Source organism: Nelumbo lutea, chromosome 1, assembly GCF_056320005.1.
Source record: "Nelumbo lutea isolate HS-2025 chromosome 1, American lotus-T2T, whole genome shotgun sequence".
Taxonomy (NCBI): domain Eukaryota; kingdom Viridiplantae; phylum Streptophyta; class Magnoliopsida; order Proteales; family Nelumbonaceae; genus Nelumbo; species Nelumbo lutea.
Window position 1 is genome coordinate 78,781,732 of NC_142684.1, and position 14,745 is coordinate 78,796,476.

General features: G+C 35.0%; 2 long non-coding RNA genes across 2 annotated transcripts; one reads left to right on the forward strand and one right to left on the reverse strand.

The window, feature by feature from the left end:
• Positions 1 to 7,907: 7,907 nt before the first annotated feature.
• Positions 7,908 to 9,596, reverse strand: LOC148875580 (uncharacterized). Its single transcript, XR_016113175.1, has 2 exons — positions 9,254 to 9,596; positions 7,908 to 8,755 (listed from the first exon to the last, which is right to left on the reverse strand). It is a non-coding gene; the product is annotated as an uncharacterized LOC148875580 (long non-coding RNA).
• A 1,550-nt stretch (positions 9,597 to 11,146) lies between these two features.
• LOC148875581 (uncharacterized) lies at positions 11,147 to 11,832 on the forward strand. The gene is made up of 2 exons (XR_016094926.1): positions 11,147 to 11,300; positions 11,493 to 11,832. It is a non-coding gene; the product is annotated as an uncharacterized LOC148875581 (long non-coding RNA).
• Positions 11,833 to 14,745: the final 2,913 nt, after the last annotated feature.

The window sequence follows — 14,745 nt, forward strand, 5'->3', positions numbered from 1 at the left end:
TAATAATAATAATAATAATAATAATAATCAGATGTGGATGCAAATCTAGAAACTTCATAGTTAGATGTTGATGTGAATATAGTTGGATTTCATTTGAATCTGATCCATCTACAACCCTACTACCCACATTATGTGTGGGCTTGGTGCATCTTTGAGCTATACCTAACTAAAAAAAAGTTGCTTTAGCATGTAAATTTATAGATCTAACCAAGTTAGACTAAGTTATAAAAGATTTGTTACTTTTTATTATTAATTTTAATTATCCTATCAATACTAATTTTTTACAACCTTACTATCTGCATTATTTGCTTGAGCCCAAAGTTGGGCTAAGTTATAAATGGTCATCTCTAAGTAGGAGCTTATGATATAATTAATTATTATTATTATTAATTTTAAATTATCCTAACTTTCTATTATTGATTGTTCTTTTATTATTAATTTTAATTATCTTTTTAATATTAATTATATTCAAATAGAGTTAAATTTTATTTTAGTTTTTTAATATATGAACTACTAATCTTTATTAATATCTTAACTTTTAATATATGTACTAACTATAGTAGTTTTTCTTAATTATAGTTATTATGTTTCAAATTATTATTATTATTATTACTATTATTACTATCATATTGATAAACCAAAACCATTTTCAAAAATGGGTCAATATAGACCCATTTAACTTGTCTTCTTTGTCTTAGTGATAAAATGGGTTTCACATTTTAAATTTTCATTAAAATTTATAAGTCTCTTGTGTAGTATATGCACTATGCATAGTAAAGGTCCCAACTCATAAAATTATTAATTTTAATAATAATATTAACTAATTAAAAATGCATTAATACAAAGTTATTTAATAAAATAAAAAGAATAAACAAAACAAAATACAACATTGGACCATGGGTTCTATTTGCAATATATCAAACCCATGTTTAAATCATAATATTATTAAAATTATTAATTAACATTTTTACATTTAAATTTATCAAACCCATGTTTAATTGGTAGTCTAGTGGATTTTTAAATTAATATTTTTTTAAAAATAATATTTTTTATTTTTGTTGTTTAATCTCCACGTACTTATATTATTTGATTTATTAATATTTTACTTTATTATGTTGTATTATTATTCCCTCTCTCTCTCTCTCTCTCTCTCTCTCTCTCTTAAATGCTTTTTTTAAATGTAATAATAATATTCATTAAAATAACAGGCTTTGGAAAACCCAAAGGTCTTTCTCGTTATAATAGTGTACAACTTTATTGATTTAATGAAAATAGACAATGATTACTTTTTTATTTATATTTTAAAACAAAAGAAAATATAAAAATATAAAAAATTAAGAAAATAGATAAATAGCTTCTCTCAAGGGAGAGACATGTTGACATGGACTATCCAATTTTATTATATAAATATATATAGATGTGGTAAAATAGGTTTTTTTTTATAAAAGTAAAATAGGTTAGGTTGTGGAGAAATACCTCCTACTTGATGATATATGTCCGTGGAAAACCTCAATTTATTGTCAAAAGATATTACAAAAATCGATGGGTAACATTTATATATCTAATGATGGATTTTGGTTCATTTGCTAATAGCCATGCATGATGCATCAAGTGGTGAGTTATGAGGGCCAGCCCCACTTAAACACATGGAGTTTCGAGCTATTCGTAATCCTGAAATTGGGCCATGTACCAAATCCAGCCTGATTAATGTTTTATTGGTTCAGGCTGGCCTTATGCCTTGCCTAAGCTTCATATATAACAAATAAGTCTGCACTAATATTGATTGTCTTTGCTAAATTTTGATATTGTTTTTGTATAGGCATCAAATGGGCTGGAGACAAAATGATGCATAATGGGCTGGGCAATCTATTATGAATAACATATCAATGTCCCATACACATAGGGCCCATGTGAGACCCATATTTTATGTATACATCATGGTTTTCAAAACCGGATCAGATGGGACGGTTGGACTGGAAAAACTAAGAACTGGTCAGGTGGACCGGTTCGTTTTACCTCATAATCATTATTTCGCCAAAAATCGTTGATTTGGTCAGTAAATTGTTGACTTGGGCGGTCGAACCATTTGAACCATCCAACGGTATGGCCATTTTTTATGTTTTTTAATTTATTTTTTATTTTTTTGTTAGAATATGACATCTATTCAGTTCAAATAATTGGACCGTTTGACCTAAGAACAGGACCCTTGACCGGTTCGTTGTCCAGTTCAATTTTAAAAACCTTGGTGTATCGAACACTGATGTATTCACTCTCTGTGAATAATTTTGTCTCCAGCCAATTAAGACTCTCATTTGTACACATTTTCTTTGACATTGTATTTTATCAAAAGAAAAGCAACAAAAATGCGGGTAATGTCAATCTGTTGGCTTCAGTATTATCTTTGCTTCCAGTGGATAAGAGAGATTTTGATTGGTCAAAACTCTTCTGGTATTATTTCCTTCAGAATCATAAATTCAACCATTGGACTATTAAGGAGAAAAGGGTAAAAGACGTAAAAATCCCCTTATTTTTCACCTAAATATTGATACATCCCCTATTTTTTAAATTGGACTTAAACTTCCCTTCAATGAAGGTGATATCAGCGGACAAGAACCCCCCATATATTAATTTTTCGTCCATGTATATTACCATGTGATATCATATGAGATTTATTTTTTAAATCCAAATTATGATCTTCTTGTTTGGTTGTGTATTATGTGGACAAAAACCTCTCCGGATCGAAAAAAAAAGGTAACCATGAACAGATTTCCTGTCCAATCCACCACTATAATTGGTGTTTAATCAAGCAATATTATGTAAAAATTTGTTGTTTGTTGCATTGGGATGTCAAACCGAGTATCAACATGTATTATTTTTTATTTTTTAATATGTTTACATGGATTTGTATAAAAATGATTTTTCATTTGCTTATTATTTTTGGAAAATGTGTTATTCATGCTCATGCACACACACCTAGAGCCATGAGCCCATGCACGTGCACCCGCCCAAATACTCCTACCAAGAAGCCCCCTTCCTCCCAGTCTCGAGCACACACCCAGCCCACCCACCAAGCCACCCCTCCCCACATAGCACATTAGCTAGGGCACCCTTGCCTAGTTGACACATTCCCCCCACCCCACACCCTACCACGCTAAACCTAAGCTTAAATCCTAAAACCTAGGCCTTACAACATGTGTTTGATGTGGTTGTTGATTGGATTTGAGTTGTAATAGAAGTATATGATGTATATATTCAATGAATTTGAACTGTCACAAGAATGTTTTTTGTTGTGTCCTCAATGAACCTAATTTATAACATATGTGTTTGATGTTTGTCTTCAATCACAGGTGCTTGATGCGTGCCTCCAATGAATTTGGTTTTTAACTTGGACTTTTAGTAGATAAAGGCAACTTTTTGCCCTTAATATCAATAAAAATAATATTTTTATATAATAACCAAAACATGATAGCTTTTTCTAGAAAAATATCAAACAAAGGTAGTGGGCACTATTGCTCGTCTTCCTCCTCTACCTCTGTATGCATGCCAATGGAACTTTTAAAAAACAATGAGAGAAAACAAGAATCCTGGTGATAAATTGTCGGGTTTTTTCTCACGTGCACAGCTAAAAAAAATATTGTTTCTTCTTGATGAAATTAATTGCAAAATGAAGTTTGTTAGTTCGACCAACATCCAACAACGCCGACGTCTCCTCCTGAAGCAACATCTAGTATTTTTCTAACTTCCCTTTATTCCACTGACTTCAAAATTTTCAAACCATTTACCAATTTTGGCTTGGAATTACCTATTTTGAGAAATTATATATTGTTTCAAACTGAAACGTGTTGATTAAAAACTTAAAAAGGGATTTCAGCATAAACCCGCCACTATAACCCATAACAGGATTCCAACAACCTTTGCAATACAAATGACAATGAGTTGTAGAAAAGAATCTTTTTTTAGCAGCTCGTTGCAATACAACATTTGCGTTCCATGAGTACTAAGGTAGGCAAAGGGGATCTTCTCTCGTTCTCTTTTATAGCTTGATCACGAGTTTCTCACAAGTCTGTTTGCCAAAGCTCTTTGGGTTTTTGGTGAAAGTTCCGTTCACATGAATATAGAGGAGGAGGAAGATGAGCAACAATACTCAATGACCTTATTTGATAATTTTTTCAAAAAAGCTATCTCATTCTGGTTATTATATGAAAAATGCTATTTTTATTGATTAGTGGACATTTTTCAATCCTATTAATTATTGGGGCATTCAATCCAAAAACCATTGTTAGGTTTATTTAATAATATAATATTGAAATATGAGTTGTGGCATAGTATTACATGTAACTTTAATGATTAGGAATGCTGGTCCGATACCTGAGTTAAATTATTCACACAGCATTGGCTTTGAGCCCTTTCAAAGTAATTTACAAGCCATGGTTTTAAAAAATGACTCAGAAATGGAACTGTCCTTGCCACTAATTTCCGTGTTGATAGTTCAACCATTCGGTTTGAACGAACGACCCATTTTGACAAAAAAATTAAAAATAAAAATGGCTAAAAGCTATTGAACAGGTCAACAGTTCAACCACCTAGGTCAACAAATTGTTGACTTTTTCAACGGTTTTTTGCCAAAGACTGGATTTGGGGTAAAACAAAACTGGTTGCCTGGACGGTTCCCAGGCTGAGCGGTCCAACCGTTCAAGTCAACAGTAGTCCGAAAACCATGTTATAGGAAACCACCTTGTACTTTGAGGATAGTGACACTTAGGCCCCCCCAAGCTTTCTGGATTCCAACACTTGTCATGTTACTGTATTGTGCATGTTTAAACAAAGCTATGTTGAATGCCAACTTGATCAATTGAATGATTCCATCGACCTAGTCTTCCTTCTAAAACCATTTCCCACCTACCATGTTGACCTCATAATAATTTGCAGCTTCAGACCCATTGAGTGTTGCATGTTGTTTGCTTCACTTTCAAATATATTGACTCGAATTGTTGTTTGTAATATTTAGGCTAAAAGTTTTCATATAGGAAGAACATGCATTTTTTTGGAGAAAATGCAAATGAAAATATACATGTATCGACACCCTTCTACCAATCTTAATTATTGGACACCTGTCAAAAAAATCTTAGTTATTGGACAATTTTTTGTCATTTAGGACATGTTTGATTCACTGCTTTGGGCCTCATTCTCTTAATTTTTGCTCATTCTAGGCAAGAATGAATAGCATTAGAGTGTTTGGTTACAAAATTCTTGCCCAAGGCCACATTCTTTTTAGAATGAAAAATCAGCCCCATAGCACAAAAATTGGCTAGCCTACAGCATGAGAAATAATCATGCTCCATCTTGCTCATTTCATTCTGAGGAAAATCTACCTATAAAGCTATTGCAATAGATGTTTACCCTTGCGAAAGCAATTTTACAAAAGTATTTTTACATGAAAGCACTTTTACGAAAGCACTTTTATGGAAATACTTTTATGTACTTCCACCACAACCAACCCATCAATATATTGCTTTCTCTTTCCACCACAACCGGTTAACACTCAAACGTTTTCTTGTTTTTAACTTTTCCTTTATTATTTTAGTTTTTAAAAGATAACTTCATTTTTTTATTACTAAATTGTGAACCATATCTCATCGATTTCAACCATGACCGAGTCAACCATCTGGGCAAGGTGGAAAGAACCAAATAAGTGACTGGTTTTCGGGTTGAGCAGTTCAACCTTCAAGAGTCAACAATGATATTAAAACCATACAATAAATTATTCATTTGTTAAATTGAAAATTTTGAATATTGATAATTTGACATAACAAGTTTATCATGAGAATAATAGGTATCATAATGGAGGTATAATAATAAGATCTATTCAAACTTTAGTATTAGGCTTGAGACTTGCAAATAATACCATAAAGTCAATATGTTCTGTGTTCATCAATTATCCTTGGTAAGTTGGTAATGAACACATAACTGTCAAATTTATTTTTATGTACGACATGATAGAGAAAACATAGGAAATATTTGTGGTTATGCAAAAACTTTCTTCTGTACAGTAATAAAGTAAGAAAAATGACGACGTGTTCAAAATTCGTGGCAAAAAAAAAAAATCAAATGCATTAATTTGAATGTAAATTTGTTCAAATAGAAGGATACAAACTGATTTGATTTTGCATTCATAAATTTACAGTGTTATTTGGTTGTAAGAGTGCAAATAAGCAAATATCATGGTTGGAATTGATCAATATCAAGTGCAAAGTTTACTTTCATTTTTTGCAAGTAAAATTTTCTCTCATTTTGAGTGCAAAAACAGTTAAAAAAAAAGAAAAGCAAATTTACTTTTATTTTTTATACAAAAACGCATTTTACCAAATGCCTGCAAATTGAAGCACAATGCAAGTTCACTTCAGTTGTACATTTGCACGCTTACGAAATGCAGAGGTTCAATTTTTGGCACAACACACTCTGTGGATGACCTTCTATTTAAGAAATATAGTATTTTTTATACCTATATATATCCAACTCTGAAACTCCCATGAAACAAGAGTCAATGAAAAAAACATTTCGCTTTCTTCCTTCAATGCTTTTCTTGTTAAAAGATGAAAACATGGAAATTTCTTTGGTATACACTAATGTTTTGTAAGAGGCTACAAGTTGTATAATAATATTACTGATAACCATATAGTTGAATTTGCTTTTTATGAAAGGGTTTGAAATGGATCGAGATAGATGAGATAGAATCCTAAATTTTCAAAGTTCGACTTCGAACTGTAATTTCTTTCAAAAGTCCTCAATCATCCTACCACTTTTTGATCTAACAAATAAGGTATGACTGATTGAATAATTGCACCCAGCAAAGAATCAAAGAAAAGAAAATATGAAAAATAAGTCGTATTTATTTTGAATATTTCGAATGAGACCCTTTGTCCCAACTTTATTAGACAGTTGAATTTCGAGGCTATCCTTTTTTCTCCTCCTGTGTCATGTATGGAGCATGGTCAATATTTGCTTTTGTAGACATACCACCCAAACTTTCCATGCGCCTATGATATGTTAATAACTTACAACCACACAAAAATCTGAATTTATCTATAAATTTTTTCTCTATTTACGTGAAGCGGCTTTGGATCCCATAGCCTACAGGGGCGCGATGTTAACAAATCGTGTATTAATTAGTCACCCTCAATAAGACAAATGTGGAATGGAAACAGTCCAAAGTCTTTTGAGAGTGATGCAAGTGACCATCTCAGCTTACTTGCAACATTATTCTAACCGTCCAAGCTCACGTCCGTCTGTAAACCTAAAAAACACATAGACAGTACTACTATACCCAATTGGATCAACCTTCTAAATATGGCGACAATTTCTGTGTAGTCAACCTCACCCAATCCTAATATGGTCTGAGTTTGAAAATTTTATGCGAGTTAGACTATTTTTGAGATCTCAAGTGGGAGTGAGAATTATTCCGTTAAAACCAAAAAATCAAATTAAATATTTGCATGGGTTTCGAGCATTCCTGAGGCTCTGAGCCTGACGACATTCAAGCATTATATATGTATATAAAAAATATCTTTTTTATTATATGTACATGTACATTGTACAGTTTTAAATGAAACATCTATTAATTTTTAATCAATTGGATTTGAATTTAGAAAGTTTAAATTTTAGAAAACAAAACAACCTGAACCAACCCGCGCCTTAGGTAATAAATTAATTAAGGACTGAAATTGCAGTGCCAGTAAATTCCAGAATATAAAGAGCGCATTATATATATGTTTGGAATCGTCCGCGTTTATTTATTAAATATTTATATTTGATTTATTTGTAAAATAATAATGAATTTGTTTATTAACATTTAGATTAAGTATAATTAGACACCATATCATCAAAACAATGAATAAATATTTTAACACTTGGCATAAATACTGATATATGATAACGTTTATTCAATAAATACCTACAATTCCAAATACACACAAGTGTAAAACACACAAAGGGAATAATATATAGGGTAAAACTTTTAAACTACCCTTATCATTTAGTCAATTGATTAAGCATACCCCTATTGTTTGATTGCAGTCTAACACTGTCCCTACTGTTTCACTGTTTCAAAAAATTACCATTACTATTAAATATCAAGAGAAGTGTTGAAATCTCAATTTTACCTTTCCATTAAATCCAAACAGTTCTCTCTCCTTGTTTCTCTCTTTCTCTCTCCGCTTCAGCAACGAAGTCACTGTTGCCACCGCTGCATCCCTTCTTCCCCTTTGTTCTCTCTCTCCTTCTTCTCTATCTACGTCGTCATTTCCGCCGGAACTTCCATCTGCTCAACGCTTCCCAAATCATCCTCCGTGATCTCCATTTTGGGTACGTTGTGAGGGGAAGAAGAGAGAGAAGAGAGAGCTTGCAATGGCGGTTGAAGAAATCGTCGCCTGCATTCTCCTCCACTGCACAAGCCACCCTGCCTTGAGGAGAAAAACGAACCAATCTCAGATCTGGATTCAGATAAAAAAACAATAAAAGGAGGTGACCTGCAGATTGAAAAAATCGCGGGCAGCAGCAACGACGACCACTACTGTCTCTCTAAAGCCCTTTTCAGTTTGCCCTCTCTCGATGTGGTGACTAAACACCAGCACTCCATCTCTTTCGGCATTTTGGGAGCGGGTGCAACAACGTTCTGAACAAAAGCATCGGCCTTCGTCAGCGGAAAACACTACGAAGGCGGGGGCCGCTACAAGTGCGAGTGCGGTTGCGGCTGTGGCTGTGGAGGAAGACATAGGAAGTTGAGATTTCCGTTAACTAATGAAAATCATGACTTCAGTTTTACAGAAAAACAATGTGTATTGGCACAAAAAATCCCATAGAAAAGCCTCAATTAGCGGGGCATCCCTAAGCAATTGCTCTGATAGTGGCTTCTTAATTTCAATCCAGGGACAGGTTACAATGATTAGCAATGGTTGCTCGGTTTTAATAGGGGTGGCTTGTTGGTTTGTAGTGTCGCCTAAGGCCCGGTAATAGAAGGAATCAGATAAGTTTCGTCTCGGAATGAGTTGTCAGGAGGCCGTGAAAAGCGACAGTAGCAGCAGGGGAAGGAAAGATCGAAGATCAAAGAACGAAGAGAGAGAGAGAGAAGAGATCACGATGGGAGATGAGTTGCAGTGGTGGGTCGGTGGTCGGTGCTCGCAAAATGAAAACAATGGAAAAATAAAAATAAAATACAAGAGAGAGGAAAACAAACGAGAACGAGAAAGGTTGTTACCGAATCTGCCCTTTCAACAAGTCACAGCTGTAGTGGCAGAACAGGGGAAGTGAAAGGAGGGGGAAGGAGAGAGAGAGGGAGCAGAGAAACAGAGAGAAAGACAGAAAGAGAGGATGGAGGAGAACTAAAATGATTTGAAAAGCTGCTATCACCGAAGATATGGACGATCTGAAGAAACTATTAGATCTGAATGGATGACCTCCATTCTTCTGTCAGCGGGCTTCGGCGGTTGGATTTTGAACCAAATATTGAGATCGGCGTGAACACACGTTAAATCCCATTCCATATTGGCGTGAACTCCGCTGTCGTTGATCTCTCCGGTGGTGGCTTCCGCTGTTGGATTGAAGAGAATTTGGAGCCGAGTCATGATTTGTAAGGTTTGAAACCAACGGCGATCTGGTGTTAACGGAGAGGAAGACAAAGGGAAGATAAAGAGAGGTAAGAGGAGGAAGGGGACAAGGGTAATATTAGATTTTAAAATATTTTAAACAATCACACTTGTTGTTTTAATGAAATATTAACGAATGCTAACGATAATAAAAAAAACATAAATCAAATTTTAAACAGTAAAAATACATTTAATCAATTAGCTAAATCATAATAATAATTTAAGAAATTTACCCTAATATATAATGCACAACAAGTTTGTTAGCTGAGATTATTTTCGATGTAAATGTACCTCCCTTTACACTTGTTGTTTTAATGAAATCTTTCTGTTTTCACTTCCTTTTCTAGCGCTGGCATTAGTTCCGGCATCAGTGGCGACCACCGGCACCATTGAACAGCTGTAGTTTTTTCTTCTTCCCTCTATTCTTTTTTTTTTTTTTTTTTTGTATTTTCCCCAAGCTGTTACAATGCTCTGCATTGTTGAATACATCACGGGCGAACATTGAAGGTTTTTTTTTTTTTTTCCGTTGGACAAGAAGCCTCTCAAACATTACGAACAGACTTGCACAGGGATTTATTATTCCATTGCCCTTTCACTTATCCCTCACTCATTGGTTAAGTTATTATCTTCTTGAAAAACGTGCCTATTATCAAGCAAGCTGTCTTCCTTTTTGGCATTGTTGGATAGTTTGGAAGAAGGTTAATTCTGCTCCGGTGGAGGTGGAATTGACTCTGAAGAGATGGATTGGCAATTCAAGGCTTTGTGTGAACTCCGACTAATCATTTCAGCAATAATTGGATTTTCCTCATTTTTTATTTCAGTATATAAGAACTTTACCTTTGAACGATGTGATCGCCAAGAACTAACGTCGTTGTCGGAAAAGGAAATAGAGACGAAAGGACAATGAACAAGGGTACTCCGAAGTTGAATCGAGAAAAAGGGTCAAGCGGGAAAGGGGCGCTGATTCACCTAGCATTGATTACTTTGCACGGTGTAATTGTTGAAACGATTGACAGCACGGGAGAAGGAAGTGGAGATGGAAGGAGTACTCAGTTGGATCGAGAGAGAGGGCCGAGCGGGAATGGGGGCTTTTGTGCTTTTTCATTTTTTGGGTGAAATTTGAGTCTGCACGCGTTAAGATGAAACTCGTGCAGAGGACAGGTGTCCCCATTTGATTGTATGAGACGCTGATGCTAAGTCGTTGGTGGGTGTCTTTGCCTCCCCATCCCAAATTTTTTTGTTAAAACTACCTAGTGAAAGCTGGTTTAAAAACATAATAAAGTGGGGGCGTTGATGCAAATTCATTGGTGCGTATCATTGCCCCCACCCCACCCAAATTTTGTTTGTTAAAACCATGGTTTTTTTTTAAGGGCAAACCATGGTTATTAAGCTAGTAGAGACTGGATTAGAAACATAATAAAGTGTTGCTGGGTGGCTGGTTCCCCATCACCACACACAAAATTTGAACTAAAATTATAAATGATCGCTCTTTAAAGCTCCTCCATAATAAAGTGTTGCTGAAGTACACACGTCTCGGCATGATTATATAAAGGATAAGGAATGAAGAGCTTCTCAGAACTCATCCGCTGCCTGACGCTGTGCTGGGGCGTGTCATCCCCTTAGCCTTCCACCTTCATTTCTGAATTAAAGTTTCCAAAGGTACGGCCGGTTCGATCTTCTTCTCTTTTACTTTCTCTCACAACATTCTCCTCCTCCTCTTCAGTCTTCATGCACATATACAAAAGAACTTCCGCTTGGGAAAGATTTTCGCTCGGACGTCGTCTAGCGGCGAATACCCCAGTGGTGAATAACTAATCAGTATTGAATCAAGGCTTGCAATTTTCATTTCAGGCTCCGTTCAAACCGATAAATTCCACGGCCGTCAGTTGAATGCTTTTCCGAGCACTCGTTGAATGAGCGAAGATATACTCACTCCCAGGAGTCCGTATCTACTTTTTTCTTTTTTGCTACATTACAGTTTGTGATGTAAATAATCAGGACGTACGTAGCAATAAGTGCTCTATTGTATGCAAAGCCAAAGAGCGACTGATTTTTTCGCACAGAAGCAATGCATTTGCCATTTTCCACATATCGTACGATGTGCATATATTGTGCTTTGTCTGTACACAACAAAGTGTAGCCAAAACTCAAAAGTAGCAGATCCGCACTCCTAGGTTTCGTTTCTCCTATTTTTACTTTTGTCATCCTTCTTTTCTTTCCTATGGTGCAGAAACATATTACAGTGAATAATCAAGTGAAGAGTTTTCGAGTTAATCCTAATTAACGCTTCCTTCAAATTAATCGGCGGTGCATATACAGGTACTCTCTCTCTCTCTCTCTAAATTGCTTTTCTTTTTCAATTTCACTGTCATATATTATATCAATATATGCTTTTTGGCTTCGTTCAATGCACCAAATTGTAGTTAGTGGCTTTTGGTAAGCTTTCTTTTTGCTTGATTTAGATTCAAGTATAATTATGTTCCTTCGATATTTTATCCACCACTAGTACTTTGTAGCCTTTAGATTCCAATTGACAAAGAGGACATGAGTTTCATATATATCATTTTTGGTTTTTTAGCTTAACAACAAACACTTAGGCTAGGTTTGCTTTCTCATGTTTGTGAAAAAGGTGAGATGCGAGATCCCAAAATCAAGGATTTAGGGTCACATCAAAATAGTGCACCTCAGTAGGAAAACTCAACAAAATTAAGGATTCGATAAACCAACGATGAACAATCTCCTTACCATGGACCATCGGCGACGGTGATGACGGCAAACAATCCCCATTCCTTTTGACAACGGCAACAAACCATATACTGTTCATTGCCTTCCCTGTTTGAACAGAGGAGGCAGCAGTGGCACAATCCTTCAATGTTTTCTTCATTGTGCGACGACAATGAGCCAGATCTATTTCTTTCTCTGATCGTCGTTTTCTTCACCTCTTTCTCAGCAATGGCAATATGCCTTCTTAGTACGCCCATATCTCTTGGTACTTTTCCTTCTATTTTCCCATATAACAAAACAATGAATATATCAATTTTTACACCATCCCATCCCACTCAAATCTTCCCACAAACCAAATAGAGCCTTAGATGCCTACCAAAATTCCAAGGAAAACCTGTGCTACCCCACAAGCATTGCAATCTCTTAATTTACGTGCTGGTTGACGTAAGCGTTACTATTAGTTAAGCAATCTCTAATACAGCCATCAATTGCAGCTAATCCATTTGATTGAAATATATACAAATAAAAAGATAAATGAAAAAGAAAATGTTAGTATTTACTTTATTATATTTAATTTTCTCATAATGGGGATATAATGCTAATGATAGTGAGAAAACTCTCCATTCCAAAAAAATAAAAAACTGCTTCTACGGGGGGATATAATGCTAATTGAATTTCCCAAAACCAACTCTCCATTCCAAAAGAAAAATCCAAAACCTATATGTTTCAGAACCCATGAACAAGAACGGGATAGACCTTTAAAAAAGGGAGAATGATGATTCAACCTAGGATCAGAATTTTTAGGCCCAAAGTACAGTTCGGGTGGGTGCTAGCTCGGAAGTGTTGTCAATTCATGGGTGAGCATTGGTGTATAAAGTATGGTTTTTTATTTTTACATTTTGAATGTTTATAGTTCTACAATGGAAATCAGAAATCTGCACTGGGCCTATCCCTACTTTTCAGTTTAAAAAACTTATCATTTCTTGCCTGCCATATGTAATATCAAAGAATTACAAACCAACCCAAAAAAATAGATTTATCCATATCTAATATATGTATATATATATATATGTATATAGGAAAGGAAGACTTTGAGGCTACAACTCCCACCATTCAGACACATGGCTTTTTCAAATTTAGACATGTAGCATTTTCTTAGAAGTTGTTAAAGTCCACTGCCCACTACCACTATTTAAACAAGTGGCCTTCTCATTTTCTATAAAGCTAGACACATGGCAATTTATGAGAAATTTTTGCTAAAACCCACAACCCACTACCAAGCTACAGCCCCCCACCATTCAAATAAATGGCCTTTTCATTTTTATGTAAAACTAAACATGTACATTTTCTGAGAAGTTGCTACTAAAGTCCACAACCCTCTACCACCATTTTCAACACTCCTAAAAAAATGCAAAAAAATTGCAAAAGTGGTTATTCGGTATTCACAACCACTTCTGTCTAAACTCTATCAATCTCAATTAATCATTAACCCTCTATGTATTATAACAAAAGAAAACTATCCATATTCTAATAATTATTGAAAAGCTATTTTTTGAAATAATTACTTCTTGAAATTTTAATAATTATTTAAATTATTAATAAATATAAATTTAACATTATTGATTCCATGATATAAATTTAACATTACTAATTCCTCGTACTTAGTACTGGGGCATTCACTAGTTACTATTAAAATAAGCTAAAATATTCCTAAGAAAATCAAAACGAGATGACCAACTGCCTTGTAAGACAAGTCAACCCTAGAGACTAGCAAATAGGATGGCCCTAGCAAAAGGACAAGAATAAATATTCTCTGTACAAACACCCCTTCCATAATAATTCTCTTCTTCAACAAACCCTCTACAAACACACGTAAAATAAAAACTACAAGAAAAATGGTCTAAACCGGCAGTCCCAAACTGCCAGCATAAGCCTAAAGACCGCCGGCTTAGATATAAGTCCGTGTTCACATCCCGGCCGCCTAAGCCGGTCTCGCCTTAAATCAAGACTGCCGGCTTAGGTAGGAATGATTGCCGCCTTTGCTTCCTGGTCGAAGGCGGTTCAAAGTTATCAAAAGCGGCGGTTTTTCCATTACCACCGGCTTAGCCCGATTAAACTGGTGGTCCAAACTATCGCCTTAGGTGCCATATGACCACCAGCTCAATGATTGTCAATAGCTAGCTGGCGGACATTGACTGCCGCCTTAGGTCTTATTTGGTCCATACTTCTATCCTGCTAATAGCTAAGCCGGCAGGAACAGACCGCCGATATAGACCTTTTTCTTTATATATATATATATATATATACTTAATTTTAGCATTTTTGGTACCTGAATTTTTCTAATGATTCAGCATTTTAATATGCCTACTCATTAGAAATC